We start from the raw sequence: 17,500 nt of genomic DNA, 5'->3' as shown, positions 1-17,500 counted from the left end.
TAATCTGTCATTGTTGTAGAATGATAATAACATCAGTTGTAATGAGTTGTGCAACTCTGATACAGGGTTGTAGCTCTGGAATACTTCGTTGTTGTAGTTGAAATATAACAACATCAGTTGTAATGAGTTATAGCTCAGGATGACTTTGTTGTGTTGTAGAAATATAATAACATGAAATGTTATGAGTTGTATCATCCTAAACAGGGTTGTGGGTCAGAAATACTGTTGTTGTTCAATTATGACGATAATAACATCAGTTTTAATAACTTGCATACTCCCGAACAGGGTTGTAGGTCAGAAACACTTCGTTATTGTTGTAGAAATATAACATCAGTTGTAATGAGTTGCATAATCATAACCGGGGTTGTAGGTCAGGAATACATCGCTGCTGTTATAGAAATACAACAACAACATCAGTTATAACAATCGTGATATTTCTAACCAAAATTAAGACCTAACCCTTTTTAGCTCCAGTGAAAAACTACAAGAATACAATGCTGTATTCTGGTGTATTCAACATCACACATCGCAACAACATCGGGAATACATTGCTGCTGTTATAGAAATACAACAACAACATGAGTTATAACAATCGTGATATTTCTAATGACAGTTAAGACCTAAATCTTTTAAGCTCAAGAATACACATCCCATCACATCATCGTCACGGACGAACCATTGTTGCACGAACATCTCACCACATCATCTGATTCATCGTTATAATGAGAATCATCATTATAATGAGAATCATCATTAGAATGAGAATCATCATTAGAGTGAGAATCATCATTAGAATGAGAATCATCATTAGAATGAGAATTATCATTATGGAGAATGATAATGATGGAAATGGTGATGATGATGGTAATGACTTCTTGTGTTTATCTTCTGTCTCTTTTTCTTCTTCTTCTTCTTCTTCTTCTTCTTCTTCTTCTTCTTCTTCTATCTTCTTCTTCTTCCCCTTCTTCTTCTTCCAAGATTTCGGTCTAACCTTTGGAGTCAGATTTTTAAATTCTTAAGATTTTTATCTCGATTCTAATCTCTCTTGAAGTTTACTTGACTTTACTTCGTGCTGGAGTTTGCCGGCGGCTTGTGATGTCAAAGCCGGTGAGTTCCGTGTGTGTTTTGTGAGTTTTTATTGTTTTTTTTTTTTGTGAGTTTTATGCGTTTTTTGTGAGCCGTCTGTTTTTTGTGAATTTTTTTTTTTTTTTGTGAGTTTTTGTGTGTTTTTGTGAGTTTTTGTGTTTTTTGTGAGTTTTTTAAGTTTTTGTGAGTTTTTGCAGTTTTTTGAGTTTTCTGTGTTTTTTCTGGAAAAGTTTTATTTGCAGGGTTTAGCTTTTTCTGTAAAAGCGCTTTTTATTGTCCGGCTTTCTTCTGTCCGTCCGCGCTTTATTCTGTCAGCACTTTTTCTGTCCGGACTTTTTCTGTCCGCACTTTTTCTGTCTGCACTTTTTTCTGTCCACACTTTTTTGTCTGCACTTTCTTCTGTCCACACTTTCTTCTGTCCGCACTTTTTCTGTCCGCATTTTTTCTGTCCACTTTTTTGTCCGCACATTTTTTTGTCCACACTTTTTCTGTCCGCACTTTTTGTCCGCACTTTTTTCTTTTTCTGTCCGCACTTTTTTGTCCACTTTCTTTTTTGGGACTTTTTTTGTCCGCACTTTTTCTGTCCGCACTTTCTTCTGTCCGCACTTTTTCCTGTCCGCACTTTTTTTTCCGCACTTTTTCTGTCCGCCCTCAGGTCTTAAAAACTATTGAGGCTAGAGGGCTGCAAATTGGCAGGTTGATCATCCACCCTCCAATCATCAAACATACCAAATTGCAGCCCTCTAGCCTCCTCAATAGTCTTTAGTTTATTTAAGGTTAAAGTCAGCCATAATCGTTGCTCTGCCATCGATATAGAATTGGCCACCACCGGGCCGTGGTTAGAGTTTCGTGGGCCGCGGCTCACACAGCATTATACCGAGACCACCGAAAGATAGATCTGTTTTCGGTGGCCTTGATTATGCGCTGTACAGAAAACTCGATTGCGCCGAAGAAACTTCGGCGCATTTTTTTACTTGTTGATTTTGTCCTCAATTTGTATCTATTTTTGTCACTGATTTATGTCAAACTTGACAGATTTTGATATTTTCAAAAATTCATTTCAGAAATAAAATTTTTCCATTATAATTTTAATCGTTTCACTTATTTGTATTGAAGTTAATTTCAGAACATATTCCACACTACCAGTTTTAACAGTTTTATTATTATTATTATTATTATTATTATTATTAGTTTTATTATTATTATTTTATTATTTTATTATTATTATTATTATTATTATTATTTATTTTATATTATTGGATTATTATTTCATCACTAGGAACTATATATATATATATATATATATATATATATATATATATATATATATATATATATATATATATATATATATATATATATATATATATATATATATATATATATATACATACATGCATACATACATACTGATGAGACGTATCGTCTCGGAAACGTGATCACGAGACACGAGTCCATAAGCCAATAACAATAACCTCGTGATTATATCACATCGGAAGATTGAGAAAGAAAAAGAATTTATTACACAAATGATGATTAAACGGCGCTCGAGATCAGCTGATAGTGTACAATCTCTTACTACATTGTATTGTACTATGTATGACTTGTAAGTCTGTCATTGTGAATGATCATATAGACAGATACATACATACATACATCATACATACATACATACATATATATATGTATATGCATGTATGATATATATATATATATATATATATATATATATATATATATATATATATATATATATATATATATATATATATATATATGTGTGTGTGTGTGTGTGTGTGTGTGTGTGTGTGTGTGTGTGTGTGTGTGTGTGTGTGTGTATGTATTGGTGCTTCGTCTGTCTTGGATAAATATAGATAATTTATTTTTTTCAAATTTCAATAAATGTTTTCGTTAACTTTTGAATATTATTTTTATGAAATAATTTTCCTTATTTAAAAAAAATGTTTTTTGAATTTATTAAAGAAAACTTGAGAGTGACTTTACTAAAGATTTTTAGCTTTTTTTTTTTTTAGTGCTTTGATGTCTGGTAAACATTTTTTTTCAATCCAGAGGTCGCAAACGTTCCAGTCTGTGCTGAACATTTTCTGAAAATTGTCAGTTTCTGTCTTTGCTGAAAGTATTTTCGAAAGTCTTTGATCTTTGTCTGTCACAAAATTTGTTCCCCCAAAGGTTCTAGATATCTGTCAATGCTAAACGTTTTGTTAGAGATTCATGATGTTCATTCAGTGCTAAATATTTTTTTGTAAAGAATTCCTTGGTGTCTTTTCAGTGCTGAACCGTTTTTTGTCAGAGGTCATTGGTGTCTTTTTGGTGCTAAAGGTTTTTTATCTGAGGTCATTGGTGTCTTTTTAGTGTTAAATGTTTTTTTTATCAGAAGTCATTGGTATGTTCAGTGCTGAACGTTTTTTCATCAGAATTTCTTGGTGTTTTTTCAGTGCTAAACTTTTTTTGCATAAGTCATTGGTGTCTTTCAGTGCTAAACATTTTTTTATCAGAAGTCATTGGCGTCTTTTCAGTGCTAGACATTTTTTTTACCAGAAGTCGTTGGTGTCTTTTCAGTACTATACTTTTTTTTATCAGAAGTCATTGAATGCTAAACATTTTTTTACAGTACTAAACTTTTTTTTTTATCAAGAGTCATTGGTGTTTTTTCAGAGCTAAACTTTTTTTGTCATAAATAGACTACTTGGTGTATTTTCAGTGCTAAACATTTTTTTTAAAGAATTCCTCAGTGTCTTTTCAGTGATAAACTCTTTTTTTTTTTACCATATCATTGGTGTTTTTTCAGTGCTAAACTCTTTTTTTACCAGAAGTCATTGGTGTCTTTTCAACACTAAACTTTTTTTTTTCCAGAAGTCATTGGTGTTTTCCATTACTAAAGATCTTTTTCAAAAGTCATTGGTGTCTTTTCTGTGCTAAAAAGATAAAGATATCTTTTTGAAGTCGACAAACAAAAAACAGATACAGTGAGTCTCAAGTACAAAAGTACAGAGTTCAAAAGTCTGTGCAGTACAGAGTCTGTTTTTGTTGTTAGACAAGGGCAGGTCTGTTTGTATTAGATACAGTCTCTCTGCCTGACACAGAGAATTCTAGCAGACACAGACAGACAAACACAAACTCACAGACATGCAGACAGCATTTAGACTCAGAACTGTCACAATCTGGCTGACAAGCACAGAAATCTGACAGACTTCGGAGAGAATTTGTTAGACTTTGGACTCTGGTATACCACCGGACCTTTCCACAAACAGTCTAACCGTATCTGTTTTTCATCTACCGACGCTGAGAGAGAGAGAGAGAGAGAGAGAGAGAGAGAGAGAGAGAGAGAGAGAGAGAGCGAGACATGATGTGTCTGTGTTATCGGGTCCAAAGAACAAAAGATACAGAGTGAGTCATTTGTTTATCTGAAGAATATCTTTATTTTTTTCGTTTCTTGTCTGAGAGATGATTTGGCTAAGATATGTAACATCTCTACGCAAGGGTGTCTTATACATACAAGAATGCATATGTATGATTCAGGGTAAATGTATAAAGTCTTTTCAAAATACTTGTATTTGTTTTAAGATCTATACATGAGGATCTTGTATGTATACAATGTATGATTTAGGATGCATATTTAAGTTTTTTTAAGTACCTGTATTTGCCTTAACTTCTATAAATGAAGATCTTGTTTGTATATTTTATGTATGATTTAGGATACATCTTTTAAGTCTTTTCTGAAATACTTGCATTTGTCTTAACATATATACATGAGACTATTTTATGTATACACTTATGCATGATTCAGGATACATATTTTGAGCCTTTTCTGTAATATTTGTATCTATCATAGCATCTATACATGAGGATTTTGTATGTATATTTTTTAATGTATGATTTAGGATAACTTTCGAAATTCATATGTGCAAAAATGTTGCTTTCTCATGGCACACACATAAACTCTCTCTCTCTCTCTCTCTCTCTCTCTCTCTCTCTCTCTCTCTCTCTCTCTCTCTCTCTCTCTCTCTCAGAAGGCTTTCCTCTGTGCCCTTGAAATAGACTGACCAGAATTAAAACTTATTCCCATTTTGCAAATTCCTTTCACACACTCATCAACTGGGGCTATTTATAAGCTCTGAAAAGTAGGACGGGTTTATTTTGCAGTTGTCTGAAGAGTTTCCTTCGTTTCTTTGTCATTTTTTGCTCGTTGTATAAGTCTTTGCTTTTTATTTGTTGGTTTGCTTATGCAAGAGTGCAATCTGCGTCTCAGTCTGTTCCCGAAATTGGAGATAACTGGTTCTTGCAAGTGAACCATTTGCAAGAAATTGTTCAACAACATCTTTGAACAAAAACTCAGTTTTGAAATGACCAATAGGATGCTGTGTTTCCGGATCAGCCAACCGTCAAGCACGTGATTGGTTAAGGAACTCAAATTAACCAATGGAGGCACTCCTTATTATGCACCTCCCTGATTGGCTGGGGAAACCAAGTTAACCAATAGATGCTCTAATCTCAGACACCTCCTTTCTATCTTGCTCCCTGATTGGTTGGACAAACCAAATCGACCAATGGGAGGGCTTGATTCATAGTCCCTCCCACGCCAAACCCACATCTTTCGTGTGGCAGTAAATGAGGCTAATTGCGCAAGCACGCAAGGGGTTAAATTGGTACGCATAATGGCTGTGTCACGAAGAAGGCACTTGAGAAATAATTGTTATGTCAGGGAATACTTGGAGACCTTCTGTTTAAAATTAGAGGAATGCATAAAAATTATTCTGAGGCTTGAAATTTGGGAGGAGACAGTTTTTCTATAGTGTTTGGTTGGTTTAACGGTTAAATTTATTCTCGTAGAACCTGTCAATCCACTACTTAATATTATGAAGGTTCAGTTGATGTAGGAGATTATGAATAGATGTTTATAGATTTTGAATTTCTGAAGTTTTTGTAGAAATTGACCCACTGAAGTTTTTATAGATGTGTATATATATACACACTCACACATATATGCACACACTATGGGCTTCCAGGCCTCACTGTAACCCAATGACCCTTGAGTTCCGTATCATTATGAAATCACAATTCAAAACCATTCTTCATTCTTTGTAATTTTTATATTGGTTATTATGTTTTTGAAAGAATTAATTGAGGATTCAAGCAAGACCTTCCAAGTGCAAAATGGCTTGATAAGTAGACCTCTTCCAGACCTTGACCTTTGAACTTACTTTATTAGATAATTGTTGTTTTTAGGACCCGCTATGTTCTTCAATATACATTACAACTGTTGTGGAATATATTCTCTCTCTCTCTCTCTCTCTCTCTCTCTCTCTCTCTCTCTCTCAAACACTAATATTTTGTCATAGAAACACTATAATCTCTCTGTTTGTGATTATGATTGCAGAAATAGACAGTAATTTTGACTCAGTAGTAGAGATGACACAAGAATAATAGAGAAATTCTTGTGATGAAGATAGGAACTCTCTCAAAGAGACCTAAATAAAATATATAAATGGGCAGAGATAAATAGGATCTTTAACTCTGATAAATTTGAATCAATGAACTATGGTGATCTAGGAATGCTATATCATATAAAGGACCTAATAATGAGACAATCACAAACAAGGAACAGTTAAAGACCTTGGTGTGATGTTGAATAGGAATATGTTATGCAATGATCAAATAGCAATTTATTGGCAAATGCAAAGCAAAAATGGGAATGTTGTTCCGGCACTTCAAAACAAGAAAAGCTGAACACATGATTATGCTTTATAAAACGTCTCTCTCACTTGAATATTGCAATATCTACTCACACTCAAAAGGATCTCTAGAGAGAGTGTACAAAGGTCATTTACAGCTAGAATAGAAGAAGTTAAGGACCTTGACTACTGGGAAAGAAAATACTTAAATTTTGAGTCTTTGTACATGATTCAAGCATGGAAACAGATAGAAGGACTGAAAATATCATGGAACTAAAATTATCAAAAGAGCAAGCAGAGGTAGATTAATAGTGCCAAAAACTATACCAGGAAAATTAAGGAAAGCACACAGGACATTAATCCACCACGCACCAGCATCGATAATGCAGCGTCTATTCAATGCTCTACCAGCTCATCTGAGGAACATAACATTTGATATTTTGAATTCGACAAATATCTAAGATGCATCCCAGACCATCCAAGACTGGAAGATGCAAAATATACCGGAAGATGCGTTAGCAACTCTTTGGTAGACATCAAAGGCTCTCACACTGAGGGACCTCTGAACGAATCTAAGGTCTGTAAGGTCTCTCTCTCTCTCTCTCTCTCTCTCTCTCTCTCTCTCTCTCTCTCTCTCTCTCAGACACTTTGATATTTTGTCATAGAAACACTATAATCGACCCAATCTCTCTCTCTCTCTCTCTCTCTCTCTCTCTCTCTCTCTCTCTCTCTCTCTCTCTCTCAGACACTTCGATATTTTGTCATAGAAACACAATAATCGACCCAATCTCTCTCTCTCTCTCTCTCTCTCTCTCTCTCTCTCTCTCTCTCTAAAACCCTCTTGGTATTTTGCATTACAGAAACACTATAATCGACCCAGTACCTTATCTCTCTCTCTCTCTCTCTCTCTCTCTCTCTCTCTCTCTCTCTCCTCGCCATTTGATATTTTGTTGACAGATGTACCACTATAAACCCAGAATCCTATTTGCTACCCTCTCTCTCTCTCTCTCTCTCTCTCTCTCTCTCTCTCTCTCTCTCTCTCTCTCTCTCTCTCTCACGTGACGATTGTCGCGTCAGCCAGCAAATTCTTCATCCAATTCTCTCAAGATCCTGTTCAGCATTTACGCAAGAATTTGTTAGTCTTTCTGCGTATCGAGGTAATTACGCATTACATATTTTTATTAATTTTTTTTATTTATTTAGGCATTTCTTTATTCATTTATATATATATATATATATATATATATATATATATATATATATATATATATATATATATATATATATATATATATATATATATATATTTATATATATCCATTATTTATTTTATTTGTTGAGCTGGCGTTGTGATAACTGTTGATTATTGTCATTAAACTGAAGTAATCAACTATGATCACAGTTGATTTATTACCGTCATTAAACTAATGTAATTAACTGTTTTTACAGTTGATCATTGTCATTAAACTGAAATAATCAACTGTGATCACAGTTGATTTTTGTTTAACATTAAACTGAAGTAATCAACTGTGATCACAATTAATTACCGTCATTAAACTAATGTAATTAACTGTTTTTACAGTTGATTATTGTCATTAAACTGAAATAATCAACTGTGATCACAGTTGATTTTTGTTTAACATTAAACTGAAGTAATCAACTGTGATCACAATTAATTACCGTCATTAAATTGCAGTAATCAACTGTGATCACAGTTGATTATTGTCATTAAACTGAAATAATCAACTGTGATCACAGTTGATTTTTGTTATTAAACTGAAGTAATCAACTGTGATCACAGTTGATTACTGTCATTAAACTAAAGTAATCAACTGTTATCACAGTTGGCTACTTTGATTACTGTCATTAAACTAAAGTAATTTAAACAAGAGATACGATTTCTCACGAATAACTTAACCAGCAGACTTCAAATTTCACACAGACATGAAAATACGACGGAATAGATAAACAGGTTAACAAAAAGCAAAGACAAATAGTCTTTTCTGGTACAGACTGACACCAGACAGCAGTAGCGAGGGCTAATTGGATAATTCTCTCTCTCTCTCTCTCTCTCTCTCTCTCTCTCTCTCTCTCTCATTAAACTAAAGGGGCAAGTCTTTGTATGTTAAATTTATTTTGAATTACATTCAGACTTCAAATTTCCCTTTTTCTGTATATATGACTCTCTCTCTTCTCTCTCTCTCTCTCTCTCTCTCTCTCTCTCTCTCTGACTCTCTCTCTCTCGACAAGTAATTTTTTCTCTCATATTCATTTGGAATTACATTAAATCTCTTTCCTTCTTTACTCTCTCTCTCTCTCTCTCTCTCTCTCTCTCTCTCTCTCTCTCTCTCTCAAGAGACAGGTCTTTTCCTCTCATATTTCTTTTGAATTACATTAAATTTCTTTAATTCTTTACTCTGTTTCTTTGAGACTCTCTCTCTCTCTCTCTCTCTCTCTCTCTCTCTCTCTCTCTCTCTCAAGAGACAGGTCTTTTCCTCTCATATTTCTTTTGAATTACATTAAATTTCTTTAATTCTTTACTCTGTTTCTTTGAGACTCTCTCTCTCTCTCTCTCTCTCTCTCTCTCTCTCTCTCTCTCTCTCTCTCTCTCTCTCTCTCTCAAGAGACAAGTCTTTTTATCTCACATTTCTTTTGAATTACATTCAGTTGCTTCCCTTTTTTACTCTCTCTCTCTCTCTCTCTCTCTCTCAATTCTCTAACAAAAACAAGTAATTCCAGTTAACAGCGGATGGCTCTAGATAAAACTACACAACATTCAGTGTCTCTCTCTATATCCTGAATGCTCTTTCATTAAACTTAAGTCGACTTAGTTGATGATGGATGGCTCCAGACAAAACTACACAGTTTATCACTGTCTGCATTTAATGACTGAACTTTTCAGTAGGGAAGCAGACAGATGCTTATTTTCCTTGTTGATTGACTTAATGACTTCATAATTTGACCAAATGACCACTTAATCGTTATTTGCGAAATGTCTCTTTTTCTCTTCCTTGTGTCTAAAAGAAAAAAAATATTTATACTTGGCCTTTGTGTTAGTTTTTTTAGCGTCTGGGATTTTTTTGTGGTGAAATGTAACGCGTATTTAAGTTTTATACATTCTGTAATTAGGTACTGCTATTGTTTTCAGGCTAAGAGAATCATTTGTACATTTCTATAGGACCTTCTCAGTCCATATTTATTACAGGAACCTGTTTACCTACCGTAACGCCATGTATTCTCGCATATCTTTGCGTTTACATCACCTAGCACAACTACACTTTGATGGTTTCAAATTTTATTCCCTTCACGGCTTCCTTAGGACCTTCTCAGTTCTCATTTGTGCCGAGAACTCTTACCTACCATAATGCCATCTATTGTCACATATGTTGGAGTTCAAATCACCTAGCACAAATGCCGTTTCATGTTTCCAAGTTTTCTTCCCTTCACAGCAGTTTTTGTTTCTAAATTAAACTTGAGGAAGTAAGAGTCATTATCTCCCAGCATCCAGAAGTCCTACAGGCCTAATCTTTCCTTCCCCCTTCTTACGCTCCGTAGGACATTTGAAGGACGTCTTTAGGGAGTCATGAGGTCACATTGCAAGACGCCCTTACGTAAGTGGGATCCCACAAGTCCTTTCATTTGAGGAAGGAGGAAGGGGCTTGAAATGGGAGTTGAGAATAAAGGGTGATTAGTCTTCTGACAATTGGTGAGGCCTTTCATCTGATTCCTGTCTCTTGTGTTGTTATTGTGATATGTGGTTATTCTAGGTCCCCTAAAATAGAATAAAATAAAGATTGTCTAAAACTGACAGCCAGGTTTACCTAAATTACCATATTATTATTATTATTATTATTATTATTATTGTAGCCCTTGAGATGTTTTCAGTACTGTCTTTAACTGAATGGTGTTCACTTCAATTTAGCACGTGTACTTCCACATGCTTTCCTGAACACACACAAACACACACCACACACGCACGTGTTAGTGAAGCTTCCAGAGATTCTTACAAAGTCAAAAAAAAAAAGTTTATCAGTTCATTGAAACTGATAAATGATTCAACTGGGTTATAAAAACGTAAGAATTTTATCTCTTTCAACGTGAGGGGGGGTCCATCGCAACTCTTGGTGTAATTTGTATTGTTATTATAATTATAGCAGCAATTGGAGGATGAATGAGGCTGTAACTATTAATTTTTTGCCATCCCGGAAGACGCCCTAATTAAGGGACATGGCTAATTATTATTATAATCGTCATTATTATTCTCTGTGTCACAGAAGACATCGCACAATCTTTATCTTGTTTATGACGCTGGTCAGGTTATGTTATCTCTTTAAGAGGCAATTGTTATCTGTTGTTGTTGGTTTGTGAGATAACTCTGGTTCGTTTGCCAGGTACAATTACCAGGTACAATCGACAGGTCTAGTCACAGAAGACCAGGTCGAATTGACTGGTCTAGTTCAAGAAATGACCTGGTTTGGTTAACAAGTTTTAGGCTGGGTTCAATAAGAGGTGGAGTTTCTAGGTTCATTTCTCAGGTGGAGTTGCCTGATCTAACCTGACCTGACCTAGTTGACAGGTATGTTCACAGATGACCAGGTCGATTTGACTGGTCAAGGTCAAGAAATGCCCTGGTTTAGGTACCTGACCAGTATCAGGTTCATATAACAGGTGAAGTTTCCAGGTTCAGTTGTCAGGTGGAGTTGATAAACCCTGATACTGACCTAAGGTTTACCCAGGTTGGTTGACTCTTGAATTGACTGACCAGGTTTGACTCTGGTCACAGTTCAAGAAAACCTAGTTTTTGGTTTAAATGTTCAATACCAGGTTTATAGAACAGATTAAGTTTCTAGGTTCAGTTGTATAGATTTATATATAATATACCTAACATAACCTGAAGTCACCAGGTTATAGGTGCCATATCATATATATGATAAATATATACGGAAGAAAGATTTTTAGGTTAATACAACTTGAATTGAGATGCCTATGAAGTTTATTTGTACGTTGGGACCTTATTTGAATATATAATATATATATATATATATATATATATATATATATATATATATATATATATATATATATATATATATATATATATATATATATATATGTGTGTGTGTGTGTGTGTGTGTACATACACACATATTGTAACTGACCTATTTATTGTAAAGACAGTTGCAGAGGTACCTTTTACAGACGGCTCGAGATAAAATGTCTTGAAGATAAGATGTTTACTAATGGTGACCCAACAATTCCTACCTGTCTCAATAACTTGACTGTCCCTTCTTGCCAATAATAATGATATTAATGATGATAATGATGTTTCATTATTATTATTATTATTATTATTATTATTATTATTATTATTATTATTATTATTATTATTATTATTATTATTATTTTATTATTATTATTATTAATTATTATTCAGAAGATGAAACAATATGGAACAAGCCCACCACAGGGCCCATTGACTTGAAATTCAAGCTTCCAAAGAATAATATGGTGCACATTAGGAAGTAGAGAAGGGAAAGTGAAATACATAAAGAAATCTCACATTAAAAATAACAATAAATTAATATATAAATAAATAGATAAAAGTGTATTAAAATGCAAGGAGAATAGCTTATTAGGGTAGTAATGCGTTGCATCTTCGCTTAAAATTTTGAAGTTCCAGTTTGATTTACCTTCTTTGCTAGAGTAATTTTCTCTTAATACTAATGATACTTAAATCTTCTTATATGTAGAACCTATTGTCTTAAATTATTCAAAGTATCTATGTATTTACAGTCGACCCCCAGTATTTGGGGGGAATGCGTACCATGATACTTAAATCTTCTTATATATAGAATCTATCATCTTAAATTATTCAAAATATTTATGTATTTACAGTAGACCCCCAGTATTCGGGGGGAATGCGTACCACTAACCCCTGAGAATATCTAAAATCCATGAATACTTAAAACCCCTCTTAAAAACACTTGTAACTGCCTAATTTGATAGTTCAAACACCAAAAGGCCCTTTAAAAATGTTTATACCTGAATATTTTAATATTTTTATCACAATAAGTGCATTTAGTCATGAAAATTATATGAAAATACAGTAATTTGTGAATATTTCTCTATGAAAAATACCTCAAATAGGCGAATTTTCCGCGAATAATGTGTATATATGTTCAGAGAAATCGCTGAATAAGTGAAGCCATGAATCTGGAACCGTGAATAGGTGGGGTCCACTGCATATATATATATATATATATATATATATATATATATATATATATTTTATATATATATATATATATATATATATATATATATATATATATATTTATATATATATATATATATATATATATATATATATATATATATATATATATATATATGTATATACATTTCATTTCAACATGAAGCCAGGGTTGGCTCCCAAGAAAATCTGTGACAACAATCGCTGCCCTATTCATACTTAAACTGCTGACTTCATTTTCTTGTCAATCTCAAATAAATACAGGTTGTGGGGCTGCAGGCCCCACACCCTTGTTCATTTTGTGATTTTTACACCAAACAGGGAGGCAAAAATGCTATTAAATCCTGGCATCATACAGAGAAATTTCCCAACCCAAGGAATCCACCACGCTCACCAGTCTCTCCTGTGGGAACGTTCTCGGGTTTTCGATATGAATAATGGTCTCTATGGTTCAATAAACCATCATTTATCTTAGTAATTCATCAAGAGGTTGTGAAATAGGCCTATGCTCTTGAAGTAAGCCTATATAATTTGTTTTTCAACTTGGCTCAAGTACTCGGAGTGATAAGCGCTATATGGGCATTTCAGTCCAAAATGGTTTGTTTGGTGGGTATGTGAGTATGGCATACCCAAGTACCCATGGTGGATGTGTGGTATTGTGATGTATTTTATTAAATATTTTTAGAAGTTTCTTTCGTTTTTTAACTTTCTCTTAAAGAAAACTATTGAGATGGCTATCTGTCTGTCTGTCTGAACTTTTCTGTCCGCACTTTTTCTGTCCGCACATTTTCTGTCCACCCTCAGATCTTAAAAACTACTGAGGCTAGAGGGCTGCAAATTGATATGTTGCTCATCCACCCTCCAATCATCAAACAAACCAAATTGCAGCCCTCTAGCCTCCTCAGTAATTTTTATTTTATTTAAGGTTAAAGTTAGCCATGATCGTGTGTCTGGCAGTGCAACAACACAGGCCACCACTGCCGGCTGAGAGTTTCATACAGCATTATACGCTGTACAGAAAACTTGATTGCGCCGAAGAAACTTCGGCGCAGTTTTTTACTTGTTTAATTTTACATCGAGACTTTTTTTCACGTAGCTTTTTTTTAAAAATATTCTTCGTTGAATTTATTTTTTAAACCTTTCTCGTTTTTTTCTTTCTCTCTAAACTCAACTCTCGTTGTCCTGAGAATCTTCATTTTCTTCCATGTTTGAGAGACATCTCTCTCTTATTTTAGCTGGTTTTTGAGACTTAAATTTCTTTTGTGTCTCGAATATTTATTGATATTAACCTCTCTCTCTCTCTCCCTTGACATTAAGCTCCCTCTCTCTCTTGACATTAACCCCCTTTCTCTCTCTCTCTTGACATTCTCCCCCTGACATTCTCTCTCTCTCTCTCTTGACATTAACCTCTCTCTCTCTCTCTTGACATTAACCTCTCTCTCTCTCTCTCTCTCATTCTCTCTCTCTCTCTCTCTTGACATTAACCTCTCTCTCTCTCTCTTGACATTAACCCCCTTTCTCTCTCTCTCTCTCTCATTAACCTCTCTCTCTCTCTCTTGACATCTCTCTCTCTCTCTCTCTCATTCTCTCTCTCTTGACATTCTCTCTCTCTCTCTCTCTCTTGACCTCTCTTCTTCTCTCTCTCTCTCTCTCTCTCTCTCTCTCTCTTGACATTAAGCTCCCTCGTCTTTCTTTTCTCTCTCCCTCTCTTTCTCTCTCTCTCTCTCTCTCTCTCTCTCTCTCTCTCTCTCTCTCTCTCTCTCTCTCTCTCTTCTTTTACTTAGACCCTTAATCCCTGAACATTTCGGTTTTAGAGACATCTCTCTCGCCACATCCAATCGCACCAGCAGTTTCTGCTGTAGGGTTGGAAACACAGAGAAAATGAGAGAAAATTCCAGAGCTTACGAGTGAAGTCACAGAACTTGGTTGCAAAGCTAAGTGTTGCTTGGTTACACAGAATGTATGTGAGAAGAGGTTTCTTGACAGGAGAATCTTAGAAGAGAGAATTAGTGTTTTCCCCATTTATAGCCTCTGTAGGGGGTCAGTGCCGTCAATGCGCCTCGTGCTGTAGGCATTACCTAAGGCTCTTTTACTGTACCTCCGTTCATATTCTCTTTCTTTCATCTTACTTTCCCCAAGTCTCTCCTAATAATTGTTTCATGGTGCAACTGCAAACGGTTTTCCTCCTGTTACACCTTTCAGACCTTCTGCTCTCAAGTTTCCCTTTCAGCACTGAATGACCTCATAGGTCCCAGTGCTTGGACTTTGGCCTAAATTTTATATTCCTTTCCATTCCCTTAGTTTAATTTTTCTCCTATTACTTCTTCCTAGTGAACACCTTGTTATTCTCTGAAGCTTTTATTGCAAGTCAGTAGCCCTTGTGATGGGCCTGTTCTATATGCTGAATAATAATAATAATAATAATAATAATAATAATAATAATAATAATAATAATAATAATAATAATAATAATAATGAACACCATAATATTCTTTGGAAGCCTGAATTTCAAGTCAGTGGCCCCTTTGGTGGGCTTGTTCTTTATGAATAAGTTTCATCATCTGAATAATAATAATAATAATAATAATAATAATAATAATAATAATAATAATAATAATAATAATAATAATAACAGGCTTCAGAAAGCGAAATTATTACACAACATCAACAACAACAGGTCAAGAGGTTTGTTGACAGTCCAGAATTTGAAGTCAACAACAAAAGTGAAACTTCGTATCACGCCAAGGTCAAGATCAAAGGTATTTTTTAGAGTCCTTGGCTCAGTGACGTCAGAGAAGGGATGCATGGGCCATAGTCTGAATCACCCTGGGCCTGTGTCACGTTTTTGTGGGGCGGGATTTGGACAATTCTGGCCCAGGGGCAAGATAAGATTTGGGTCTAAATGATCTAAAATGACTACCTAACATTTCTGGAAAACTGTTTTTGATGAAATAAGAGTTAAATAATTATTGAATAATTAAGAATTATCATATCTTCTTGTGTTGGTGTCACTTTTTTGGGGGCAGGATTTTGACAACTCTAGCCCAGGGGGGCTGAAATTTGGGTCTAGATTATCTAAATTGCTTTCTTACAATTTTTTATGGAAACGATTCTTAATAAAATAAAAATAAATAATTATTGAATTACTAAGAATTATCATATCTACTTGTGTTGGTCTCACGTTTTTGGGGACGAGATTTTGACAGTTCTAGCCAGGGGCCCTGATATTTGTGGCCATTTTGTCGAAATTATCGACTTCCAGTTTTGGGAAAAAAGGTCTTAACGAATTACAGTTAAATAATTAGTCAATAATCACCTTATTACTATTTTTGGAAAAGCGATTCTGAGTGACAAAGTTAGATAATTACTAAATAGTCATGAATTATCACATCTTCGTAGCTTGTTGACAACGATTTTGGGGGGTGCAAGATTTTGACACTTCTAGCACAGGGGGGCTGAAATTTGGGTCTAGATCAGGACCGTCCAAGTTGTTTAGTCTGAGGGCCACTCTGGAAAAAACAAAAAGTCATGGGGGCCACCTGTGTGTTTGTACGTATATGTGTGGGTATATATGTATATGTATATATATACATACAGTATATATATTATTATTATTATTATTATTATTATTATTATTATTATTATTATTATTATTATTATTATTAGTCAGAATTGAAGAATAAGAAATTTTTATGACATAAAAAGAGAAATATACTTTTACTTATTTTTATCTATAGGGCCACTTTCAAAATCAACCGGGCCACTTTTGGCCCACGGGCATGGCGTCGGATAGCCCTGGTCTAGATTATCTAAATACCCTTTTTACAATTTTAGGGAAAGTATTTTTAATGAAATAAAAATAAATAATTATCAAATAATTAAGAATTATCATATCATGTCTTGGTGTCACATTTCTGTGGGCAGGATTTTTTTTGACAATTCTGGCCCAGGGGGGCTAAAATTTGTGTCTAAATTGTCCAAATTACCTCCTTCTAAAGAAAAACTATTCCAAATGAGTTACTGTTAAATAATTACTAAATCATCACGAATTATCAAAATTAGACTGAGACTTAGCCTGTCATCGTGAAGGAGGGTCTTCAGGCTATGTCAAACATGCCTATTTGAAGTTATATCATCCGTATCTCTTTTGTTTATCTGACGCTACATAACAACAAACATTCCTGTTGTTTAGTAAACAAAAATAATTGAAAGTAAATATGTTATCGGCAGACACAGGAGAGACGCTTCTTGCTATCAGCTGTGAAAGTAAAATCCAGAGGTTTCCAGTGATTATGCTGTCGCAATATTGCGTATATGTATATGTATATATATACATGTATATATACATATATATATATATACATATATATGTATATATACATATATATAAATAAAAATAAAAATAAAATAACAAATTAAAAATATAGATATACATGAAAAAATATATATATATTGTATATATATGTAT

The sequence above is a fragment of the Macrobrachium rosenbergii genome, chromosome 26 (assembly GCF_040412425.1).
Source record: "Macrobrachium rosenbergii isolate ZJJX-2024 chromosome 26, ASM4041242v1, whole genome shotgun sequence".
Lineage (NCBI taxonomy): Eukaryota > Metazoa > Arthropoda > Malacostraca > Decapoda > Palaemonidae > Macrobrachium > Macrobrachium rosenbergii.
The sequence above is the reverse complement of the archived record's forward strand: the minus strand, read 5'-3'. Positions refer to the sequence as shown.